Source organism: Lissotriton vulgaris, chromosome 8 (assembly GCF_964263255.1).
Source record: "Lissotriton vulgaris chromosome 8, aLisVul1.2, whole genome shotgun sequence".
NCBI classification, from domain to species: domain Eukaryota; kingdom Metazoa; phylum Chordata; class Amphibia; order Caudata; family Salamandridae; genus Lissotriton; species Lissotriton vulgaris.
Window position 1 is genome coordinate 996,146,207 of NC_141696.1, and position 27,692 is coordinate 996,173,898.

Sequence of the window (27,692 nt, forward strand, 5' to 3'; positions counted from 1 at the left end):
AACTTACTTTAATGTAAGGCATAGATGGCGGGGCATCTGGTACAGAAAGGGCGGAAGGGAGAAAAGATAGACAATGTGCTGGGAGAAGAGACCTATGGCTGGGTATTTCCCTAAAAGGTAAGCAATGAATAATGCCACCTTGCACGTATTTGCAGAAGAAAGAAAATCCATACCTGACCTTTTCGCAAATGCTCAAAATCAACAACTCCCTTCATCACCAATAAAACCTGGTGGTTCTCCACATATTATTGTGGTAGGTTTTTCAAGACTACATTGATAAAGGAAAGGGTTTGACCAAGGTCCATGACATTTTTACTAGGTGGGTACTGCCTTCACCTGTGCCTAGAAGAAACTGGAAGCAGGGCATGGCTTCACACTGCTTGTGCCACTGTCTTCTGTAATGACTATGTGCAGCCTACGGCCTTGCCCAATAGATATCCTATGCACTTTGCAGCCTTGGACCAAGCTTTCTGTTCAGTAGCCCAGCCACTGCACTTACTGGGCTTAGCATGCAGCCATGCCCAACAGGCAGTTGGTGAAGGGCATTCAATTTGGCTCAGTCCTTTGCACCGAATGGCCTCAAATGTCCACAGGTCATGTCCGATGGTCCTGCCCAGTGATTAGAGGGCACTGAGCATAACCTTTGTCACAACGTGAGCCCATGATCCCTACTGCTGGCTTTCATCAGACATGACCCTTCAACATGCCCAAAAGATGCCAGGCATAGGGTATGGACTTTGACCAAGTTCGGTACCCAGTTCTCTGGCACTGCAGTGGCTGAGAACAGTTTGCAGCTGTACTCTCTGGGTCGCAATCATTGTGTCTGGCCAAGGACCGTGCCGCATGAGTTTTAAATGTAGTTCCACAGCTTGATTTCTGTTCTGTCCCTCTGTATTCTCAAGTTTCCAATCCAGCACTTGTCCCAAGAAATCATCACTTATTTTGCCCATGTTATACTCAGTCTGACAGACAGTAGTTCAAATATCCTTGGCAAGCCAGAATTAACGGAAAACTCCATACTGGGAAATCAGTCAGTGTTGCAGGAGCTCACTCCTGTCACAGAGGCCCTCAAAACTCAGTAGGACGTTCGGACCATGAAGATACAGACACCCTACCTTTCAGACATTATCAAATCAGAGTCAGACTTGGCACTGTGGCAGAAATTCGCTGGCTACCGAGGAGAGTAGGAGCTGCAGAAACCCCTTCAGAGAATCAGTGACCCTTCCAGGCAAGGACGCCTACAGCACAGCTCATAAGAGATTCTGAGAGACAGCAGCTCAGGAAAAGCCACAAATAGCTGATATTTGCCACATGCATCATAAGGGAAAGAACAACTTTGAGGGCAGAGGGCAAGAGGCTTTATTGAATGACATCCATCATAGGAGAAGCAATGGAGTACCTCGCCTATATTTCTTAATTCTGCAACTATATGTAATGACACAGCTAATATTATCCATGTAAGTTATATTTTAGCAACTTTCTGTACCCATTTTCCTTATTGCATTTGCCATCTTTATGTGCCCTACGGTCTGCTACAAACTATGTTTAATTTGTAAAAGATAATGGGCCAGATGTCCGACCAGTTTTTGCGTTCGCAAAGGAGTTTGCGACCTGTTTGCGCAAGCAAAAACTTACATGGCCATGTGCAAACACTATTTTGCAACTCGCTATTAGGAAGGGGTGTTTCCTTCCTAATAGTGAATCTGTAGCATTGTATGAATGTTTGCGACCACAATTGAGGTCGCAAAACACTTGCAATTTACTGCCCTCTTCAAGAGGGTGTTAATGGAGTTGTAAATGGGAAGGGGTACCCAGGGGACCCCTTCCCCTTTGTGACTGGCTCTAAAAATATTTTTAAAGGGCAGGCAGTGGTCCCAGGGACCACTACATGTCCTTAAAAAAATGAAACAAAAACGTTCTTTTTTTTTTTAACTGCATTCCGTTTTTTCTGTAAGGAAAGTGGGATGCAATAAAAAATTTTTTTATTGACAAGCAGTCCCAGACATGGAGGTCTGCTGAGCCCAGCAGGCCACCATCCCTGGAGCGCCAGCCATTCCCAAAGGGGTCACAAATTGTGAGTGGCTCATTAATATTAATGAGACTTGCATTTTGCGACCCCATTGGGAATCGCAAACAGTGTCTCTGAAACTGCTGCACATTCCAAACTGCAACTCACAATTTGCAACTCGCAATTGAGCGCAAATTGCGAGTCGCAATTTGGAATGGTCGTACATCTGGTCCTAAGGGGCCTACTTACAAGAGGCCTGTTCCACTGGAGCCTCACTTTGTTTGATGCTCTGGGGGCAAAGGCCTCTCAAATATGTCTATGAGGTGATCCAAAGCCACCCTGCATGGCTTTGCATAGTCTCATAGATATGAAGTATGGAACGGCAGCGCATAGTGCTGCATTGCCTTACTCTTCGTCAAGGAGGCCTTCCATGGGCATCGCAGTGGGTGTTCCCATGCAATACCCATGGATTTTGATGCTGCCCCAGATTTTCACAATCACTTAAACCTGGAGCAGCTCCAAAACCTTACGCCTCCCAGTGCATGCGTAACAAGGAGCATTTTTCAATTTCTCATTGTTTTTAACTCTTTCCATGTGTGCTGCATTCTGCAGCACTTATAAAATGATGAAAATGCCTCTCTGGATTGGTTTTGTGCCGTAAGGTGCCCCTTCCTGCACAAAAACAATCCCACCACCAACACAGGCACCCGTTGGAGCTAGTCACTAAATTGTGCGCTGGCTGAAAGGATAGCAATGCACTGTATCTCGTAAATAGGGTATATTTCTGCCCTTTCAAATTGCCGTAGGGCAGCGCAGCAAAAACACTTGCGGTGCAGCCCTTTGCTAATTTTTCTGTAAATGAGTCCCTAAATTCAGTGCCAAAAGGTTTGATCGGAAGCTCGTGGCTATTGAATGTTGGGGGTAGTGAATACCACGGTGGTGTAGTCCTAATTCCACCTCAAACTTCCTTCATCCACCACCACACATTTCCTGTGTTTTTATCACACTGCTTCGGGTTCTTTTTTTATCACAGTTTTTTTCGTTGTCCCTATTTTTTCGTCTTTCTTTTCCTCCTTCTTTTCTTCTTTTGTGTCTTTCTCTCTCTACACTGGGTGGAAGTCTGATGAGGAAAAATATGTGACAGTTCTCAAAAACGAGTAACAGTGAGCCGCACCTGCATCCAACAGCTCAAGTTAAGCACGTGCAATAAAATATACTATAGACTGGTCTAAATAGAGAGAATTAAATGCATTACAGACATTTCAGATACGAATTGATACCCACATGTGGCTTTCAGTGATAAAGTTAATTTTGAATTTTTCATTAAAACTGAAAATAAACGACCAACGAATAGTAGGTAGATGCCATTTAAAAGTAAACAGAATTAGTTCACTATTTTAACGGCGTATCCATGTGTTAATAACCACACGTAGTTTTATTGTTCTTCTGTTTTATAAAACATGAAGTGCATCAATGCCTCAGTGATGAGTTTTTGTAAACACAGAGGGGCACATTATCAAGAACAGGAGATACAATTATCGTCGCTTTATCCGCGTAAAACTGCTGATAAAGCAGCGATAATGGGCTTGATAATATGCTCTATGGAATTCCAATCGAAGCCCATGTTAGATGTCTTCATATCTAACATGAGCTTCGATTGGACTTCCATAGAGCATATTATCAAGCCCATTATCGCCGCTTTATCTGCAGTTTTCTGCTGATAAAGCGGCGATAATTTTATCTCCTGTTCTTGATAATATGCCCCCGAGTACTATCTGGCACTGCCAAGTCCTCAGAATTTTCAAGTTGTCACACACACACACTGCACATTCTGATAGCTTCATACGAAACGTGGGAGATGTTTTTCCTGTATCTGGATTATTTAATTAGAAGTGTCTGGAAGCTTCGTAAATAACTGGAAACTGTCTCCAGTTGAAGGGATTGAGAATAAAAAAGTATGCAAAACATTGCACCTAATGTGAAACCAACTACTGCTTGGGAAAAGAAATGTAACAGAATAAGTGCATGCTTTTCTTGAAAAAATTACTGAAACAATCATGATTTACTACTGCATTTTTAAATCTGATGGAGGCAAATTTCCTGGCACTGACCGTGAATTTAATGCCAACAACCTAGCCCTGGTATATCAGCTCAAGTCTGCCTGAATACCAAAGTGAGGGTTTTGTCATCTCCTTCTTCACTCATTTGTCTGAAAGATAATGCTCACTCTGCTAAAGCTTCCAACAACAATAGTCTGGTGAACCTTAGCTCTAATACCCACCAGTGCGTTATTTCTCCATTCTCGCCAACGGAGACCACACTTTTCCACCGTTCTCTCCAGCCCATCGGTGCACATTGCCCCTCAACCTAAGATACTTATAGAGGAAGTAAATCTGCCAACTCTCCTGACCCCTCACCCAGTCTCACACTCCAATACTCCATCCTCTAACCAGCAACATCCAGTGTCCTCCCCCTCTACCTACCTCCTCACCTTTGAGAAATCCACTCTGCCCCATCACTCCTCTCTCCGAGATATCTCATCTACTAGCTACCCCTAAACCTGCCACCCACATACTGACTCACCCTTCATGGAGGATAACATGGCTGCCCTCAAGCAGGATCTTATCCTCTCCCCCAACACTTACCTTCTCACCTATGAGCAACCCATTTAGTCTTCCAAACACCCCAATGGGTCTCATCTACTATCTACTCCTCGACCTACTGCACACAATGCATACCTGCCCTCCAAGCATGATCTCCAACTTGTTAAAGATAGCCTGCGGACCCTCTTACACTTCTCAATGATGAAGGAGTAAAATGTCGTCTTCCGAAAACCCGCGCAGTCCACATGGGAAAACACAGCCCATTCTTAATCACCATTCCAGGCCCCGTAGGTCTACTCACCATTTGTCTGATGATGACACTCTCTCCCTACTTCTATCTTACAATGCGTCTCGCAATGTCGCTTCTTCCTCACCATTCAACATCCAAACTATTCCCTCCAACCCATTTAGAGAATCAAGTGTTAACCTGGGAACTGTGAACAAGGATGACCTACTACTTATCGCCACTTCACACCTAGAAGCGGTAGCAACTCATTTGCACATAAAATCGATGCTTCTGAACTGCAGGTCAGCAGTGAAACATACAGTGGATATTTTTGACCTTATCCTCATGAAGGACTGGACCTCCTGATTCTAACTGAAACCTGGCGTAATGACACCTCCTCTCCAATTCTGGAAATCTTAGTCACTCCTGAATTTTGACATTATAAGGCTTGGAGACCTGTTAAAGTTGGGAGTGTCATTGCTTGCATCGCTCCTTTTTCACCTTGAGACAAGTACAAACTTCTATTATGTCCTCATTTGAACACCTAGGCATTGAAATCTGAAATCTGGAACAAGGGCAAGATAGTTTGTTTGCTCCACATGATATATCATCCCCCAGGTGACAATTTTCTCTTCATCAAACAAATAATGGCATCCATAGCCTCAAACGCTGACCAACAACCCAACCATATCTTCCTTGGGGATTTCAACTTACACTGAAATGACATAAATGATCCCCTATTGTGAACCTTCAAAGTTTTCTTCTCTGACCTAAACTTCACCCAGGCCTACAACAGACCTAATCACAACAAGGGTCCCACCCTTGATTTAATCATAGCTAGAGATAACATCTGAAAAACCTGGTACCATATCACCTTGTGATTGGTCAGATCATTACCAAATTTCTTTTCACATTCTGGAAAAGGCACTCATCAGACAAGGTCAACCTCACAAGACCAAACAGTGGTCTCGCAATCTGAGAGATATCAATGTAAATGACCTAACTTCCATTAGTAATAATCTACTTCTACCACCCCCCTAACATGACTAACCTGGATGACCTTACCTATCACTACATCTACACCATGACAAATATTTTTGACACAATTGCATTGAAGCAACTCAGAAGGATGCTGATCACACAATCCAAGCCCTGGTTAAATTACTCCCTATACGAGGAAAGTCACAAACTAAGGCTTAAGAAGAGATTACGAAGATACTCACCTTCCATTACAAACCCTAAAAGTTGAAGATGATTAGAAGCTCAAATATTAAACATATCCATAGTGCAAAAACCAAATAACTTAGGGCACAGCTTCACAGCATCAAAAACAGACCCAAAAAACTATTTGAAATCATCAAACAACAAGCTAACCACTCAACCAACGAACTCTCTGTACCCAAGATCTCTTGCCCCAGTGGGGAGGATTTCTCAGCATACTTGTTTGAAAAGACAATAAAAATGTAACTTGAACTGGAACTCTCATCAACTAATGTGCAGCATCAGACCGTGCCCACTCCATCATCTTGGTTAACAGCAGTGAGAGCCCCAACTTCCTACTCCATAGATTATACTGCAAAAAACAATGCACACGGAACTCCTTTTTACTAGCAAACGTATCTGAGCTGCTAAATTCTATAACTGCATTAAAACCCTCACATTATTCAACAATCCTCTACCCACTAAGTTCTTCAAAGATCTCAATTCTGACATTACCCCCCTCTGCTCCTTGATTATCCATGAATCTCTCTTGCAGGGTAGGATTCCTGATTGCCTCAAGATGGGACAAGGCACCCTTTTTCAAAAAAGCCAAATGCAGACTTACAACTTCCGTCCACTTACTATATCAAGACTTTAGCCAAACTGCTTGAGAAATGCGCTCACAATACATCAAGATATTTCAGCACCTTGACTAATACCAGTCAGGTTTCAGAGCGGGTCAAAGTACTGAAACGGCTGTCTAACACAAACGGTTTAAAAGACCTTCCACTCCATCTGGATCTCCTAATTCTGGAGGTGTTCATCAGGAACTTTGATCCTGGTCTGAGATGGCAACATGGTGAGTACTGGGAGATCAGGTCTTGTACCAGCACGGGACCTTTCCCATGCATAGCTCTGTGGGCCAAACAGAGGGACTTGAATTTTCTCCTGTCCTCCTGTCTCCTGTTGTTGACAATGCCTTCAGATCTCTTGACCAGAATGTACCTTGCCTGCTTATCCGTCTTAATCTGTTCTCAGTGTTTGACACAGTCAAATATGAAAACTTGATTGTTCATCTTCAAGAAAGGATGGGGCTATCTGGCCCTGTCCTAAATTGGCTATCCTTGTTCTTACAAAACAGAATGCAAATAATAAAAGTTGACAACCAGTCAACCTTGCAACCAGTACCCCAAGGATCCACACTCTTGCCCACTCTAGCAACCACTCTCCGAAATTCTGAACCGCTCTAACATTCAACACCACATGTATGCCGATGACACTCAATTGTATTTGAGAATTTCATCTCCGGATAACATACAAACTCTTAACTTAAATTTGAGGATCGACATGGAGAATTTAGAGGTATGTTAAAAATTAGGACAATAATAATGTAGACATTAAAAAATATAATATAGTGAATTATAAGTGTCAGGTTAATGTAATAAAGTTTGATTATTAGTTACTTATCCTGTAACATACTTAAAGACTGCTGAAATATTTGTTTCTATATGAAGTGAAGTGCTTATGGAACTAGTCAACCATTTGATATGTAACTGATATGAACACGTAAACAGCCTGACATTCAACTATTTACATAATAAAGGAGGCACTAACAAGTATAGTTAAGCACCGATTCAAGTAGTTAGAATTACGTGACTGAAAACTTTGATAGTGGTCAAGTGAATATTTTTCTGTCTGACATATAGTTTTGTGACCTTATCCACAATTGTTATATTCAATATATTCGTAAGGTTTTACTTTGCGGCTGTGCCTTTGCTGGGATTTGTAAAAAAATATACCTGTAGAGCTATTGTATGTCTGATTGTGCAACACAGAGAAGAGGGAATTCAATTATGTGTAAGGAAGGCTACTCCAGAACACTAATTTAAGGAAAGTATTTAAGAACTGACACTAACAAGTTACCCATGCAGACAAGTTGCCCTTTAAACCTGTCTTGGACCTGCTACAGTAATGATTGTATATACAAATTTTGTGCTAGGCCGAGTTGATAGTGAAAACACATTGGAAAGCCTTAAAGTCTTCTTCTACTACATATAAGTCATCCCTTAGGTATGCTGTAGGGAGGCCATGGTACAGGGAAGAATGTACTTCTGATGCACATTGTGAAACAGACACATACACACTAATGCATAGACGGACACACCCAAGCACACACTGATGCCCCCCCCACACACAGTGACATTCTGACCCATACACTAAGACACTCAGGCACACGCTGATCGATATATTGACATGTCATTGAGATGCTGATTCATACAGATAAACTCTGATGCATATAGTAGCATAGGGGGTATGAACCACATTTGTCTCAATACCAGAGTCCCAGAACTTTCAAAGACTCGGTGTATGTAATCTCTGCTTAGTGTGGTTCAGTGGAAAGCTCCATCATTAAATCTTGTCACTCGAGTGTCTCGTTCTATAAGTGATTCAGAAAAGGGGGTGGTGATGAACAGAGTGTCTGAATTAAGCAGACCACTCTTACCCAGTCCAAAGATCAGGGCTTGATCCATTACCGTTTTTTAGCTCACTGCACCATCCCAGCTCAGAACTTGGCTATATGCAAATTAGTCTGACCCTGGCCCAGTGCATCATGGGAACAGGGCAGACCAAACTACCAAGCCAATTCTTATACTGGGAAGGAAACAAGCTACCGGGGACCGGTTTCTGGCATTTCAGCCGTCTTCGGCCCGGCTTGCTTGAATCCTGATGGTGCAACGAGCTAGGGACTCACATCTGAGTATACCCTTCCACGCTTATGGTGGACAAAAATGATTCAGAAAAGTGGGTGGTGATGAACAGAGTGTCTGAATTAAGCAGACCACTCTTACCCAGTACAAAGATCAGGGCTTGATCCATTACCGTTTTTTAGCTCACTGCACCATCCCAGCTCAGAACTTGGCTATATGCAAATTAGTCTGACCCTGGCCCAGTGCATCATGGGAACAGGGCAGACCAAACTACCAAGCCAATTCTTATACTGGGAAGGAAACAAGCTACCGGGGACCGGTTTCTGGCATTTCAGCTGTCTTCGGCCCGGCTTGCTTGAATCCTGATGGTGCAACGAGCTAGGGACTCACATCTGAGTATACCCTTCCACGCTTATGGTGGACAAAAATGATTCAGAAAAGGGGGTGGTGATGAGTTTTCTGCTTAATTCAGAGACTCTGTCCCTCACCACCCCTTGTTGTAAATATCGTTCTATAAGTGACATCAAACCTCCACCAGGTAGGAGACAGTCTGGATGTTGACAGTGGTGAGTGGGTTCAAATTATCCCCTATCCTTTAGACGAATCTTTATTTGGGGAAAAGAGTAGGATAGGGATAAGTCTAAAAACAAAAGTGGTGGTAGAGAAAGAGTCACTGATCCACAACACCTAGTGGTTGGGTCGACATGTCTCGGCTTGGAACGGTCCTTACAGGTCAATGGCTTTTGCCAGGACCAAATAAATATATATGGAGGCCTTATACTCAAGGGCTTTTCAGAGAGTGTGTTATTAGTAAGGCCACCTGTTTTCCGTTTTTACTGATTTCTACAGATAAATACAGACAGAAAACATTAACTTTCTTGTCTGTATTTATTTTTTAAAGTTGATATAAATGGAATTTGGGTTGCTTCTTGAGTAATTCTAAATGGGGTCTGCCATGACTGCCAGGCAAATAGATGTATGGATTGATAGAAAAGGGGGTTAAAAAAGAAAGGAATTTTAGTAAAGCGGCTTTAACAGCAGTAGATTGGCTCAAGGTTGATACTGAAATGTGCTTATTTTCAAATAAGTGCACTGATTTATTTTCTGCTGGTGTTCACAGCACTGAAATCTAGCAGACATTCAAACATGAGTGCATATTTATTGGTTAAATAAATGTGGAAATATACTAATTGCAGCTTAATTTTTCCAGAAAACCCAAATTAAATATGGATAAATACAAATAAAATTAGAACAATATAAATAGGAATAAATACAGATGGAAATGGCAAAAAATACCATAAAACCGGGAGCCCTAGTTATTAGTGAGTGGAAGCATTCACCCGTCTTTGTCAGTGAGCACAATTTGCTTCAGACGGAACGTGGTTATAGGTACAGTCTTTAGGTTTAGGTTTAGGGATTTGTAGAGCTCATGGCTACCCTTAGGCATCCCTGCACTAGTATGAAGCAAGACAGGGAGAGTTTCAGCAGATACTTAAGGGAACAACCATGATTTTAGTCTCCTTTTAAAGGTTGTTTCACTCTCGATCATTCGCAGCTCTGGGTCCATACTTTTCCACAGCTTGGGGACTAGGTGTTTAAAAGATCTTCCACTCCATCTGGATCTCTTAATTCTGGAGGTGTTCATCAGGAACTTTGATCCTGGTCTGAGATGGCAACATGGTGAGTACTGGGAGATCAGGTCTTGTACTAGCGCAGGACCTTTCCCATGCATAGCTCTGTGGGCCAAACAGAGGGACTTGAATTTTCTCCTGTCCTTGACCGGAAGCCAGTGTAGTTCCCAGAGGGAAGCCCTTACTGACTGATGCTTGGGTATCTTCAAGAGCAGTCAGGCTGCTGCAATCTGTACTATTTCTAGTCTGTCTGTTACATATTTGGGGGAGCCCAGATATAAGGAGTTACCGTAGTCACGCCTTGACACCACTAAGGCTTGAACCACTGTCATCCATGATTTTTCTGGGAGCAGGCTCAATATTTTCCTAATCATTCGGAGTATCCCAAAACAGGTGCTCGCCAGTTTTTGTTCAGATCTCCAGCGTTAGGTTCTAGTCCAGTCACATCAGTAGGTTTTTTATGGAGGTTTTTGTTGAAGGGGCCCACCCCATTTTGCTTACCAGGGGATCTCCGAGCTTTGGCTAAAGTTGCTGCCCAGAATCATGAGCTTGGTTTTATCCCCATTCAGCTTAAGGCTGCAGTTGGCCATCCAAGAACCAATTTTTTCCAGGCAAGGGGCTAATTGCCTGTGGTCTGAGTTGATGGAGTCAGAGATTGAGACCACTGGTTGTGTGTCATCGGCACATGACACGATGGAGAGGCCGAACTCCTGTACTATATCAGCTAGTTGGCTCAGGTATATATTAAAGATGGTCAGGCTCAGGCAGGATCCCTAAGGAACCCCCCAGGGGGCTGTCTAGGCGTCTGAAAAGATTCCGGCCTCCATGCATTGGAAAGATCTACCGTTTAGGAAGGAGGCCAACCATTTTTTGGCTGTGCCTCGGATTCCAATACCCTTGAGCCTGTTTACAGTACAGCATGGTCAACTGTATCGAAAGCTACGCTTAGATCCAGAAGCACGATTGCAGGAGCTCTTCCCTGATCGTAGATGCTTTTTAGTTTCTCGGTGACAACAAGTAAGGCCGATTCTGTTTTGTGTTTTGGTCGAAATCCCATCTGTGTTTGGTGTATGATACCATTGTCTTCTAGAAATTGTGAGATAGTCTTATTAATGTGTTTCTCTGCGATCTTGCCCAAGATGGCTAACAGTGAGATGGTTCAGTAGTTCGCCAGAGAGGCGGGTTCGAGTTGGGGTTTCTTCAGTAGGGGTTTTACAATGGCATATTTCCACTCTTTGGGTACTGTGCCACTTTCAAGAAATAGGGCTATGAGGTGGGAGAGTTGAGTTAGGACACCTTTCTCCCCTTGAACAAGAATGTGCAGAGGCTCTGGGTCTAGAGGTGCCCCGGATCTGTAGCAGGGAGCCAACCTGTACCTCATTCAGGGGCCCATTAGGATGTTGGGCGGATTGCCCCCGCCAGGTTGGCGGTAGCCACCGCCGGCCTGGTGGGTGCAATGCGCCGACATCCTCTCCTGAATTCCTCCCGCGGCGGACGGAAAGACTGCCCACCGCTTTTCCACCTCGTTGCCTTGCGGCTGGGGCGGAAAAGGATTGATATGGTGGCGGTGTCTTTCAGACACCGCCAGCCATATTACAATGGGCTTCTGGTGATGCCTTTCTGCAGCGGCGATGCCGACACGGAAAGGCATGCAGTCTTCACTCCTGGGGCCCCCTGCGGGCCCCCAGAGTGAAGGAGAGGTGGGGGTGCACATGGGGGGTACCTGTGGTACCCCCTTCATTTGCATAAACAAAGCGGCAGGCACCGCGCGGTGCCTGCTGCTTTGTTTAAGCAGATGCTTTAAAGAATTTTTTGCCTTGTGACGGACGGTGCTGAGAGCACCGCCCGTCACAATGCTAAAAATGCAGGATGTGCCCGCCACTGTGGCGGGCACATCATGATACCCCCCAAGGGACCCCCGCCCTTATGGCGGGCGGTCCCAATCCCAGCTAGGATGATGGGCGGACGAATTCCGCCCGTCATCCTAATAGGCCCCTCAGTTTGGGGAAAGTGAATAGAACAGGGGGGGAGGGCAGTAAAAGTTCTACATTCTTGTGAGGTTCAAGGGAGGTGGTGGGGGCTTCAGTGGATGTTGATGTTGGGCTTATGTTAGGGTGTAGTGAGTTGTAAATATTTTCAACCTTGCTCTTGAAGAATGAGGCTGGCTCATTCATTGCATCTCTCTTTTGAGCATTGAGAGATGTTTGCACTTGGGTCGATTGTAGAGAGGGACTTTACAATTTTAACAGCTCCTTTGAAGAGTTGGAGGAGTCCTCAATTTTTTCTTCGAAGAAGGCAGCTTGCACTTTCCTAATATTCTTGTGGTTTTGCTGTAAAGCTAATTTATAGGTTATTTTGAGCTCAGGGTCTTACGTTTTTCTCCAACTTTGTTCCAGCTTTTTCCAGCTTTTCTTTTTGGAGACCAACTCAGGGCTAAACCAGGATGATCTGTTGGTGTTTTTTAGTTTTATTGGACTTGGCTTTCTGAAGTTCCGGTCTATGGATCCGTTTATCCAGGATAACCAATTTTTATGGGCTTCTTCTAAATCTTTTGATTCTGGTGGGGCGGATGACTCAAGGCCTGTAATCCAGGCTTCGGGGGTCTGCCTTGGACATTTACTTTCCAGAACAGAGCTTACATTTTTTGGCTCTGCGAAATTGGATTTTAGGAACCGGATTGGAATGAAGGAATGGTCTGTCCTTGGCACATGTATGGAGCCAAGTGATTCAAGTCTGGGGTCATTTGAAAAAAAAGGGTCAAGAATGTGGCCTTTCTTGTGTGTTTTGCTTTTTCATGAGTGGGCAGGTGTACCAGTTGAGTAAGCTGTCTAGGTCGACTAGACATCTCATTGTTGAGGGATTAGTGTGATTGTCCAAGTGGATGCTGAAGTCACCTAGAACAGTAAAGATGCTTTTCCCTATTATCAAGCTAGCCAAAATGTCTGGGGTACGGTGTACGGTGTACAGGTCCCTGGTGGCCTGTAGATAAGGCAGCCTGAGAAAGAGCATGCAGGGGTGAGGGACAGTCTGAAAGCTAAATCCTCACACTTAGCTACATTATGGGGGGCGATGACACAGGCTAGATGTGATCTGCAAATATTAACAATGCCCCCTCCTATTTTACCCTTTCTATCCAGGCGATAGATTTCAAAGGCCTGGGGAAGGGCATTTACAATGTCTGGGCTGAAGCAATCTCTGAGCCAGGTTTCTGTCAGAAATAGAGCCTCCAGCTCTTCCTCCTCTATTAGAAGCCTAATCCTGATTGCGTGTTTTGGGAGGGATCTGCAATTGATTAGTCCCATCTTCCAGTGGTTGGTGTAGTCTGTCTTTTCCCCTGCACCCTTTCCATGCTGCAGCTCGGTCTTGGCTGTGAATCCACAGACAGGACAGGTAAGGGGCTCATTCGTGACCATAGAGTGCAGGCAGGTGGGAGGAACTCTTGTGTTCTTTTTTTTTTTTTTATTAAAGGTTCATTGCAATAAACATCATTAATACTTTAAAAAGCACAAAATAGAGCATTAGAATCAAATCTGTACATAAGACTACATAAATACATGAGTTATTCCAAATAGATATACATTCCATTCATAACAATAATTTAGAATACGTGGCTAGAATATTAATAACAGTTAAGACAATTACATAGAGATACAGTGATAAAAGGAGAGGCTTTGATCAAGTACTATTCATGTAGCATTTCTATCTTCCCTCCAATTCAGTATGGGCGCCCATATACGTCTTCCCATCTCTCGTTTTTTAACTCCTTTGAACTCATACAGACAGGACTCAATGTTATGGATGCAAAGAAGTCTTGATAACCACATCTGAAAGGAGGGGGCGTTTTCATCCTTCCAATTTGCCGTGATCAGAATTCGCATAACCGCCACTGACAGGAAGACAAGGGCTTCCTCATCTTTTCCAAGACCCAATTTTGAGTCAGTACCAATCAATACCAATGTCGGGGATAGGTCAATCTTATGACCTAGCAGCCCCTCCCAGAATTTGGAAATCTCCTCTTTAAGAGGATCTAATCTCACACAAGAGACGAACATGTGATTTATATCTGCTTGGTGTGAGCCACATCTAGGGCAGCAGTCGTCCTGTCTAACACCCCACTCAAATAATTTTGACGGGGTATGATACAACTTAAATAATGTCTTAAAATGCTGAGCCCTTAAATTTGAAGATCGAAAGAGCTTTTTATTCAATTCTATAGATAGATCAATATCTACATCAGGGTTATTCAGTTTCATGGCCCAACCGCTCTCTGTTTTCTCCATGTCATCTTGAATCTCATGTATTAATAGATTATATAGTGTTTTAATCTTTCTGCAACCTCTATCCAATACCTCAAGTACCGTAATATCTATTTTGGGCTTTAATTTCGGTCTAAGGCCACGCAGCGTTTGGGCTATTTGTTCATATAAAAGCCACTGAGTACTTGGGATGTTAAACAGCTTTTGCATGTCCTCAAACCCTCTTATCTTATCACCCTCCATTAAGTCTTCAACCCTTTTAATCCCCATTCGCTTCCATTCCTGGAGACTTCTATCTGACCTCAAATGTGGAAAAAGGCAAGAATTGGCCAGGAGATGATAAGAATTTAATTTAGGGACTTTGAAATGTTTCAAGATGGATTTCCACAAAGACCATGCCCCTAATAAAGTTTTAAGACGCGCCTTTTTATAAAACCTACGCTCTACTTCGCGGAGCAAAAGTCCTGTAGCATTTTTCCCTAACAATAATTCATACAGTGGGGGAGGGCCTTGAGTCCCAAGATCGATGTTCCCCTCAACAGGATTGGCATTAGTCTGGAGTAATGTATGCATTTGTATTAAGAGACACGACCAATGGTATAGTCTAAGATTAGGAAGTGTCATTCCACCTCTTTCCCTTGGTAATGACATCAGATTGGTAGAGCGTCTGATCTTGCCGTAATGCCATATGAATCTTATAAAGGCTGATTCCAATTTGTTCATTATTTTATCTTCTACCAAAAGTGGTATCGCCCTAAATAAGTACAGGACTTTTGGAAACATTACCATCTTTAGAGCGTTTACTCTACCAACCAGAGAAAGATGTAAAACGTCAATTCTTCTCAGTTCTGCCTCTATGGTTTTAATTAAAGGGAGATAATTTTCTTCTACTATTTTTTCCACCGTTGCATTGATTTTAACCCCTAGATAGACCGCGGAATCCACAAATCGGGTGTCTGACTTTACAATATTGTTTGAACAGATTATTTAAGTCTTAGATTCATTTAAAAGGTACCCAGAGCTCAGTCCAAAAATCTTTGCCATTTCAACCAAAATAGGTAAAGTCTGTTGGGGGTCTGTTGTAATTACGGCTAAATCATCAGCATAAGCTAACAATTTGTTTGTAAAACCATTACAAATCACCGGGGGAATATTTGGATTTTCTAGTATTTTCTGAATAAAGGGATCGATATATAGAGAGAACAAGATGGGGGAACAGGGACAACCCTGGCGTGTCCCTCTCTTTATAGAGAATATATCTGATTTTTCCCCCATAGCAACTACTCTCGCAATCGGGTTCATATACATGGCTCTGAGTGCCCTGATGACTTTTTCCCCAAATCCTCTCCCTGCCAATATCCCCCAGAGAAAGCCCCAATCCACGCGATCAAACGCCTTCTCGGCATCCAGCAGGATCATGGCCATCTCCGCCCCGTGGCATTCTGAGCATCAAACAGACCTATAGCTCTACAGGTATGGTCGGTTGTCCCCTGACCACGGACAAACCCGTGCTGCCACGGGGAGACGAGGTCCTCAATAATCCTGCCTAGTCACCTAGCCCAGATCTTTGAGTAGAGCTTAGTGCCGGCATTGATCAGGGATATCGGCCGATAAGAGCCTGGCTTCTCAGCTGGCTTACCTTTTTTGTGGAAGATTACAATATTCGTTTCCCTCCATGAGTCGGGCACAACACCAGTATACAGGATACCATTAAATAGATCAACTAACATTGGGATAATCACATGCTCTAAGGTTTTATACATTTCCAGCGGTATCCCATCGGGGCCAGCGGCTTTACCTGAGGCTAATTCTCTCAGGGCAGACAGCACTTCAATATAAGATATATCTTTGTCCAGGTCCGTTCTAGTTACCTCATTCAGACACGGACCGTTATCTGGGTAACCTTGGACTTGCCTGTTCCCACCATTTCCCGCATCATATAGTTCTTTATAGAAATTATGAAATACTTTTAAAACATCCTTAGTTTCTGTGAATGTGTTACCATTTTCAACAATACGTGCAATATGATTCTTTGATTTTTCCTGTCTTAACCGAAGTGCGAGGACTCTACCCGCTTGCTCTCCCGTTTCATACCTCTTTACTCTAGACGTTTGAAAATCCCTTACTGCCCTTTGTGTTACTTCCCTCTGTATATTAGCTTTGATAGTCAATAGAACATTATGGCTTTCCTTACCATCTCCTCCAGTGAAGATATCTGTGATATGTTGTACTTCCGCAGTAGAGAGTTTACCCATGAGTTTCTCTACCTCCATCCTATCCTCCTTCCTGAGTCTTGAAGAGCAGCTAATCGTCTCGCCTCTCAGTGCAGCTTTGAAAGCCTCCCAGACCCCATTTCGTGATGCACTATACCTATTTGCTGCAAAATATTCTTCCGCCCACTTATTCATATGTTCAACAAACCTATTGTCTGCTAGCAGTCGCCTTTCAAAAGACCATGAGGTTTTAGTTCTCTCCCCTCTTCCCACGTTGTATGTAAGCAATAGGGGATTGTGGTCAGAAAGCACTCTTGGCAGTTTGATGATCTCAACCTTCTCTATTTCTGTATTGGATATCAGGATATAATCTAATTTTGAATATTTCTGCGCTGGATATGAGAAATATGTATAACCTGGATTCTGGGGTTCTTTTGTTTGCCATACATTTAACAACCCGTGTGATCTAATGAGAGCTTTGAGTGACCTAAAAACTCGGGGTTTTCGACCTTTGTATGATGTAGGATTACCCCAGTCTATGGAAATATTGAGATCTCCTGTAACTACCAAGGGAGTGGGCCAGCCGGCCAACTCTGTTTCTAAATAGTCAAAAATTTCAGGATCATCGTCATTTGACCCATAGATTACACAAATTGAGAAGCCTAACTCCATTTCAACAATTGCCCATCTCCCATTGCTGTCAGTTCTAACTTTTTTGGCCTTGCCCAAGGTGGATTTTGCTAGTATGGCATCTCCTCTAACCATTGACGATTGGCTTGAACAAGCAACTAATTCAAAACCCCTTAAAAATAGTAGGCTCCTCTTAGCCCACGGGATGTGGGTTTCCTGGAGGCATAAGATATCTATTCTATGGTATTTAACCAAGTATTCTAGTCGCTGTCTTTTTTTCCAATCATTTAGACAGGCCACATTCAGTGTAAAAATTCTAATGTTCGTCATTTATTTGGATACAGTTACCTACGGTGAAAAGCAATCCGAACATTTCTCTTAACCTTGTTTTCTCATTTAGATTTGTTTCCATATAGCAATGTTTCCTTTTTTTCCCATGATTTTCACCCCCCCACACGCCCTCCCCTCTGCCCTCCTCCCTCCCAGCAACCTCCCACCCATCTCCCGCCCCCCTCCTCCGTCCCTGACCCCCCCATACCCTCCACCCCCAACCTCCCTACTCTGTGAGGCGCTCAGAACTAGCTGAGCGTGTGATGGAGTGCAGTGCTTAGATGAGAGTCTGCTATGATTTACCGACACTCGTGACAAAAACAACAGCGCTAAAAGTGCGTGCTTATTAACATAACACCAGAGTATCTATCTGTGACATCCAAAAAACTCCCAGCATACGGCTCAGTTAACCAGCGGGTCTACCCATAGACTTGAAATCAATAAGATATAGGATGTGGAGTATATGTTTCATGTTTCAGTCATAGTCAAATTCTGCTGTTAGTTTCTGACGGAGTCTAAGTACTCCTTTGCCTTAATCTCAGAGGAAAAAAACACTGTTTTCCCCTCATTAATAACTTTAAGTTGCGCAGGGTTTATTAAGAATGCTTGCATCTTTTTGTCCTGGAAGGGCTTGATCAAGTTCCTTAAGCGCCAACGTCTTTCTACCGTCGTATGGCAGAAGTCAGGTCTTACAAAGAAAGAGAACCCCTCGCCATCACGTTTGGTATCTGGTTTTGCCAGCTCAGAGATCGCTTGTCGTAAGTTAAAGTTTCCCAGGAATATCAAGATTGCCCTGGGTTTATCCTCTGTTTTCATGCCCCTTTTTACTCTGAAGGGGGTACGATGTACTCTCTGTAGTTCTCTTGACCAGTCCCAATCCTTTAGCTCAGGGAAGGCCTGCTCGAGGAGTTTTAACATGAATAGCCTTATATCCGACCCTTCTGATCCCTCCGGGACCCCCAGGACCCTTAGGTTGTTTCTCCGTAGCCTGTTTTCCATCGCCTCAAGCTTCCATTGTATGTCAACAACCTGGAAACTCTGAGCATTGACTTTCGCCACAGCGACCTCGACCTCTGCTTCTGTAGAGACAATCCTGTCCTCCAAATTTGATACTCTATCTCCAGTATTAGAGCAGGCCTTGGATAATTTCCTAACGACCCCCCTCATTTTCCTCATAGCTGCCTGCGATTTGCGGTTTTCTTGGCGTGTCTCCTCTCTATGAGCTAGTATCTCTTGATGGATTGTCTCTAATAGAGATATCTGTGTTCTTTCACTGCTCGTACTGTCCTGTGCAGTACCAGATGCCGTGTTATCCCAACTAAGTTCGCACCGTGGATCTTTCTGGCCCTTATTTGAGTCTACTACAGTCTTCCTTGCTGTTGCAGGGTGTTCTGATTCATGATCACTGTCTGAATCCCCCAGGGAGCTGCAGTCGCCCTCCTCGTCCTCCTCCTCCGACCACTCCAGACCATCAGAGGCTGAGAAAAAAGCCTCATTTTGGGCCATATCCGTACCAGTCGCTCCTATCTCCGACATCACCCCCCTGTCTGATAGGCCCTCCTCCTTATCATTAGCTGGCAGGTTTATGATTTGCGACTGTTCCTGTAGAGTAGTCAGTAAAGTTTCATTAGGCATTACTTGATCCTTGCTGGGGTTACAGTGGACTCCACCTTCCTTGATACTCTCGGGAGCCACAGCTTCGTTCACAACTTTTTCATCTATTTCTGATGTAGTGCTCTCACAACTTATTGTTAAAGTTACTTGTGATGCTTCTGACATTTGTAATGTAGCATCAGTTTTTTCCCCCGGTGAATCAAAGCCCCCACTTGCTGTTTCCTTACCAGTTTTTCTTAACATCTCCGCTATAGAGACAGCTGCTTGGCGGGTCCGTATTGCTGGGTGCTTTTCCTTTGAGCTCTCTCCCTCCGGCGTATGGTCTCCAGTCACCGTACTTGCGCCGCCTTTTCGAGGAAGATTCTTCTTTTTCGTTTTCGAGCCTGCATTGATTTTCGGAGCCATGCCTGCTGTGCCTGCTACGTGAGCTGTCCTGAACCTCCGACGTGAAAGCAGCCCTTCAGACACGGGCTGCTTCAGGCGTTCCAAGCGTCCCAAGCCTCGCTTGGACCACGGCTGGATTCTCCGAGTCGAGCTCCTCCCTCCAGGGAAGCCGCGGCGTCTTGCACCGAATGAGCTGAGAGAGCCGAGAGAGAGGGCCAGCAGGGCGCTCGTCAGTTCCCGCAACACATGGAGAGCCGAGCCGCGGCACGACAGCGCGGCTAGCATCCCCTCCAGCGCAAACCAACAGCTCAGCAGGACCACGACAATGATCTGAGAGGTAAGAGGCTGCTCATAAATCCCTGGTTGTCGCCTGGGGTCTGGGGTCCGTTTTGCGCTATTCAGCCAGCAGCTCCATCCAAGCACTGCTTCAGCTGCAGTTAGGCAGCCACCATCTTGCCTCCCCTGAACTCTTGTGTTCAATGCCTGGAGCTCTGTGTTTGTGTATGTTTGACATTTTGGATGATTCCAGGTGGTTTGGGCAGGATTCCTGGCCCCTGCTCCCGGGCGGGCCCGGACAGGCGTAGACGGGCTTGCCTTAGGCACGCCTTCGGTGCGTCTGCTGCGCGTCGGCACCATCCCGCTCTTAAATGTAGACCTAGGATGTGCCTTTGCACTAAAACTAGACCGCCAACTCAGAAAATGGCGTCCGTCTATTGGCTCCCAGAAGTGAGTATTTCTGGCGTATACTTCTGCCTCCACTCAATCAGCTACCGGAGCTGCGGTGGACCGGGAGAGTCAGGAGAACAAGTATGGAGGTATTTATTTCAAATACTTTATAAAACAAGTTTATGTGCAACAATTAAAAACGGGTAATTTACAACTTATAAAAGGTGCAGAGTGCGCTAGCAGTAATGCAAGGGCATCAAGTGAGAGTTAAAAAGCAATTTCCGTGCAGCGTTGGTGAATCTATCAGCTTTCAGCGAGCCTATCTGCAGAAAATGCCTATCTTGATCAACTGCACATCTGTTCCATCCCACTCTTAAATTCAGACCCAGGATGTGCATTTGGGCTAAAACTAGACCGCCAACTCAGAAATGGTGTCCGTCTTTTGGCCTCGCGGAAGTGAGTAGTTCCGACATATACTTCTCCCTCCATTCAATCAGCTACCGGAGCTGCAGTGGACTGGTGAGAGTCAGGTTAACAAGTATAGAGGTATTTCTTTAAAATACTTTTAAAAACAAGTTTATGTGCAACAATTAAAAACGGGTCGTGTGCAACTTATAAAACAATTAAAAATGGTGCCATATTCAGTCAAGGTGCAGAGTGCGCTAGCAGCGCTGCAAGGGCATCAAGTGAGAGTTAAAAAGCAATTTCAGTGCAGGTGAATCTAGCAGCTTTCAGCTCGCTTATCTGCAGAAAATGCCTATCTTGATCAATTGTAGACAAAAAATACAAATTCCCTTTTCATGTAGTTTAGAAGAAGAGACATGCGTCTCTGGGGAGTTGCTGAAAGGACCTAGGGGTGAGCCAACCTGCGTATCAAAGTTGTAAAGGAATCAACAAATTTACAGCTAATTCAATTTGCATTAGTACACATCATTTTACCAGTCTGAAAATAATAATAAGGATGTAACCACTCTAATGTGAATTGTATAAAAAAAGATTTTTTATTTTTATATTATTCTCTGTTCATACCATCTTCCGGAACAACTACGTACATTTATTCATAAAAATTATGTTAAAAACAATTAATATAACATTTTATCTCCCAACCTCAAAGTACAGTTAAAAACATTTATTTTCAATTCAACAAAATTATCACACAAACAAATTGTCGACGCGGCGTTTCGGTGATTTTTGTATCGTCACCTTCTTCAGGACGGTGTGTAAGTTAAAATCACTATAAATTTAAAAACACAGAAGAATCATATGTTAACATTTAATGTATTGACTCAGTGGTAGAACAGAAGTAAACTGTAACCTTCATAAATTAGCACGCTATACATCCTACGGCCTAAGTTGAATTCATTGAATCTAAACAGTACAGACGTTAATACTTTATGTACTATAGATATTTAAACAAGATCTTTCAAGAAAGCTCTGTCGTTGTAGGGTTCCTCTAATTGGAAAACAAGCCTATATAATATTTGTAAATCCCACAACCTTGGTTTGGTCTCACCCTTTCACTTGCATCCTTTCGGGCCTGTTATTGTTAAGCAAATGGGTGGGGATACCTGTTTAACTCAAGGTATCACCTGTAGATCATCTTAGTGTAGATGTTGCAGCTCTTACTTTAATTTAGAGTATGTTGAATTAATCCATACCTCAAATTAAGTTGTTGCTTGGTCTGTCGCTTTTTTAAGAAATTGGCGATGTTTGACCTTTTCCGGATTATCTCAGGTTCTGCGGAATGATTAATAAAGATAGACTGGGTCATTGGATCACCTCAAGGTATTGTCTCTAGTTAATCTCTATATATCTTCTTAAACATTTCATTACCTTACTTAAAACCTATTTTCTCTCCTAGGTGGAGTTGGTCATGTATTAGTCATTATGTTTCCCTTTTGACAAACCATTGTTCACCATACTCAATTTAATGCTGTTTTCTCATTCAGTTTCCTACATTATGGGGTGCAAATAGTGAGTACCTGGAATACTTTGCAGGCGGGTCTTATGCAGAGGACGGCCTTCCTTTTCTACGCCCGGTATTTAGGTTAAAATTTTAATTTCTAGTCTTTGAAAAAACGGGATACAGAAAGAGGAAATTTTACAATGAATATTAAACGGGGCTTTTTATCTATTAATTTCGCCACAAAAGCAAGAGTGAGCGTTCGTGGTTAAAAAGATATGTCTCCAGGTAAGATCTATCGACCTTCAATAGGGAACTCCCCATAATGTAGGAAACTGAATGAGAAAACAGCATTAAATTGAGTATAATCCGGAAAAGGTCAAACATCGCCAATTTCTTAAAAAAGCGACAGACCAAGCAACAACTTAATTTGAGGTATGGATTAATTCAACATACTCTAAATTAAAGTAAGAGCTGCAACATCTACACTAAGATGGTATCTTCCGATAGGCACTATGATTTCATACATCAACGGAGTTACGGAAGAATACTGACCAACTCCACCTAGGAGAGAAAATAGGTTTTAAGTAAGGTAATGAAATGTTTAAGAAGATATATAGAGATTAACTAGAGACAATACCTTGAGGTGATCCAATGACCCAGTCTATCTTTATTAATCATTCCGCAGAACCTGAGATAATCCGGAAAAGGTCAAACATCGCCAATTTCTTAAAAAAGCGACAGACCAAGCAACAACTTAATTTGAGGTATGGATTAATTCAAGATACTCTAAATTAAAGTAAGAGCTGCAACATCTACACTAAGATGATCTACAGGTGATACCTTGAGTTAAACAGGTATCCCCACCCATTTGCTTAACAATAACAGGCCCGAAAGGATGCAAGTGAAAGGGTGAGACCAAACCAAGGTTGTGGGATTTAAAAATATTATATAGGCTTGTTTTCCAATTAGAGGAACCCTACAACGACAGAGCTTTCTTGAAAGATCTTGTTTAAATATCTATAGTACATAAAGTATTAACGTCTGTACTGTGTAGATTCAATGAATTCAACTTAGGCCGTAGGATATATAGCGTGCTAATTTATGAAGGTTACAGTTTACTTCTGTTCTACCACTGAGTCAATACATTAAATGTTAACATATGATTCTTCTGTGTTTTTACATTTATAGTGATTTTAACTTACACACTGTCCTGAAGAAGGTGACGACACAAAAATCACCGAAACGCCGCGTCGACAATTTGTTTGTGTGATAATTTTGTTGTATTGAAAATAAATGTTTTTAACTGTACTTTGAGGTTGGGAGATAAAATGTTATATTAATTGTTTTTAACATAATTTTTATGAATAAATGTACGTAGTTGTTCCGGAAGATGGTATGAACAGAGAATAATATAAAAATAAAAAATCTTTTTTTATACAATTCACATTAGAGTGGTTACATCCTTATTATTATTTTCAGACTGGTAAAATGATGTGTACTAATGCAAATTGAATTAGCTGTAAATTTGTTGATTCCTTTACAACTTTGATACGCAGGTTGGCTCACCCCTAGCTCCTTTCAGCAACTCCCCAGAGACGCATGTCTCTTCTTCTAAACTACATGAAAAGGGAATTTGTATTTTTTGTCTACCTTTAACCCTTTCCCTTTTCAAAAAGGGTTTCTCCTTCTCAATTGGAAGCTATCTTGATCAATTGCGCATCTGTTCCATCCTGCTCTTAAATGCAGACCCGGGAAGTGCATTTATGGTAAAACTAGACCGCCAACTCAGAAAATTGCGTCAGTCTATTGGCCTCCCAGAAGTGAGTAGTTCTGGCATATACTCCTCCCTCCACTCAATCAGCTACCAGAGCTGCGGTGGACTGGTGAGAGTCAGGTGAACAAGTATAGAGGTATTTATTTCAAATACTTTTAAAAACAAATTTATGTGCAACAATTAAAAATGGGTTGTGTGCAGCTTATAAAACAATTAAAAAAGTGCCATATTCCGTCATGGTGCAGTGTGCGCTAGCAGCAATGCGGATCACTGAAACAATATCGACAGACGGAATATCGACTATGAAATGTGTGTGCTCTTAAAGAGAAACCTAAACCCAATGAAATCAAACCAAGGTAGAAAAAACCTAAATGTGCATGTACTACCTATGCATGCTATTATAGTGCATGCCCCTTGGACCCAGTGAGAATACAGGCAAATAATCCTTGATGTGTTCTATAGCTCGTCTGTTCAAGTTGACCGTGATGTTCTAAGCGAGGCGTTTTTTTTCTTTTCAATGTAGAAGTCTCGCCGTCCACGTATACTGTTGTGAATCCTCCCCTCAGGGCCCGGGTACAAAAGGAAACAATTGGGGGAGCCACTCAGGCTCAGGAAATCACATATGTCACATAAAGCTTTGGAGCCACACGGGGCTCTTAAAATACACATGCACCTGAGGAAGCCATCTGGCTCTCAAGGTAATTGGGGCCTCGTTGGAGCCACGTAGGCTAGGTAATGAAACCATGCCCCCTGTTGGAAAGACCACGGGCCCCTCTGGCCCCTTAAACAATCATGTCCATGTGGGAGCAGCCCACTGTTTAGCGGGGCCGCTCAGGGAATCAGCAGGGACACGGGGACCAAGCCGGGCCCCATGGGGCAAGGTACTGTGACTTGAAGGCACTAGGAACAACGAGCCCCACTTACCGGGCTCTCAATGCTGCCGGTCTCCTCTCCTTGTCTTGGACGTCGCTGCTTCACTCGCGGCACCGGGGACAAGGAACAGGCACTGTTTCCGCCAGCCGTCTCCATTTAACCGGACAGCTTCTCCTTGTGGCTCGCAGCACCACTTCGGGAGCCCCGCCCAACGGCCACGGTGCTTCTCTTGCCCCCCAGGTGGCACTTCTCCTCACGGCGGGGGGCTTCTCTCAACCACACGGGAGCCCCGCGTCGAACAAAGTCTTTGGAGGCCCTTCCGGTCTGGCTGCAGGCCCCACCTCTGTCACAGGCAGGTGTGCCTGGCTACCGGGTCGGACGAACAGGGCCGCAGCGGTGTTTCCCTTCATTGGCAGTGAGAGGGGTAGGCTCCCTCGAGAATGAATCTAAACAGCTGGTCGGGCACCAGCTGTAATTTAAATAAAAATAACACAGCCATAATGCAGGGTGGGCACCTGCTATAAAGTACGAAAAATAAGCTGATAAAATGCAGGGTGGACACCTGCAAGATTAAACCTTAAAATAAGCGGGGTAGGCACCCGCCGCCATTATCGTCCAGGGGGGGATCCCGACACTGGGGATTCCCTCTCAAAGGGCTAACCAAGGAAATAAGCACAGTGCTCCCAGGGCACTAAAAGGTTTCCAAAAGTCCTATGGGCAAGGAAAATATAGCCAAAGGTCCCAGTAGTTCTGGGAAGCAAAGATGGGGCAACACAGCTCCCCACAGGGGAAAATCCTCCAGGCATCCAGGGGCTGGGCAGGGCCCTTGGAGTCAAGCCTTTCCCTGGACCCCAGCAGCAGCACGCCCCTGGTAGTTTCAAGTTGAAAAACTAGAACAAATTCATGGGGTCACAGCCCCATCCTTTTATACAGCATTTCTCTTTGTTAAAAAGGTGCAAGCAATGGGAGAATCAGCTACAGCTGGTTCAGGGGAACTCCTGAGCACTTTGTTTTGCTCAGCCCCTCTCTCCCTTTCACTGAGCAGGCTAGGGACATCAGACGCACCACAGGGGGTGGAGCTAGCATTGTGGAGGCAAGGCACAGCCCTAGGAAGGTCCCAGGTGCAACTACTCCCTTCCATCAACATGCAGATCCCCCTATTCACCACCGGGAAGACCCATCCTGACTCCTGGAGCCAAGCACACCAGCCAGCTCCTGTCAATCACAAGCCAGACAGTCAATTCACAGTCACTGCACACAGAAATGCCAACTTCTAAAAGTGGTACTTCTACACTAGACACATTCAACCTGTGCACATCATCGCGTAGCATTTAATCTCACAAGTTCGCAGATACCAAACTAGCCCCTGCACTCCCCACACATCAGGAACTACCATGGACACACATATCCCCATTCCTATGGGAGGGCAGGCCACTCTCATCACACATACACAGAGAGCGCACGCACTTGACACTGGACCACAGTGAAAAAGTGCGCAGGGGCCTAAAATAACCAACACCAGGTTACAGAAACAGGCTAGGAAAATGCAAAAATTTTCGGGGTGAACCTGCCAAAAGGGCCAAGTCCAACAGAGCCAAAGACTGGGAAGTTGCCACCAACTGACCTTCAGAAAGACCTTAAAGGAAGAGTTGTCGACTTACCTTTAGATTTTAAAAAGAATATTCAAACAGTTGATTTGCACAAAAAGGATCATGAACCACTTGTCATTCTAGTAAATGGTGTGCCAACAAAGAATACACATATCTGGCAAGAGTTAGTGGATGTTAGTAAAGTACAAAAAGTGACATTATACCTGGTACAAAATAATATTAATTATAAAAATGTTGATCGAGATGTGACATATGGAAAGAATGAAATATCACCATCAAGTGGACAAATTGAAAAAGTGGATTGATCCAGATCCGAAGAGATTCATGAATACTACAGCACCCATCCTCTGCATTCTAAAGAAGTCATCGAGGATGCCATTGTTTTTTTCAAATGATGTCAGCAAAAGGAGCTTCCATGAGTGTCTGGGAAAAAAGTTTGGAAGCTCATTGTTTTCTGCAACAGTTTCTCACAGGAGTATGTGGTTGCTTTGAAGACCGCCCTGTACAGATATCAGCTGAATAGAGTTCAACCAGATTATACTCAGATGATGCAAGATTTCTGCAGTGTATTCCCTACAAATGTCATCTTCTGTTTGAGAGAGACATGTCTGGACTTTCATCTGCCATTAACCACATACTGCAGACAGGAGTTATCTTCAAAATCTCTCTGCAAAGGAATTCATTGACAAAGTTCATTCAAAGGATGAAAAATTAGAATACAGCTTAATTAATTTGATGGTGTGCTAATGTGGCACCAACTAGTGTTGGTAACACCGTTATGGAGAACTGGAAAGTATGTTGAAAAATCTAGGGGCACCTACTTGGTTTCTAACACTCAGTTGTGCAGAGTATACCTGGGATTACCTGCTTGAATTTTACAGAGAAGCAAACTCTAATATTAAAGACATCAAAGTGAAGACAGCTGGAGAACTTTACTTCTTGGATCCCACTAACGTTTGCAGATATTTTAACCACCGGTTTCAAGCTTTGATGTCTTTCATCTGCAACAAAGCAAATCCTTCACTTGGGAAAGTAATTGATTTTGTTTTGGCCAGAAGAT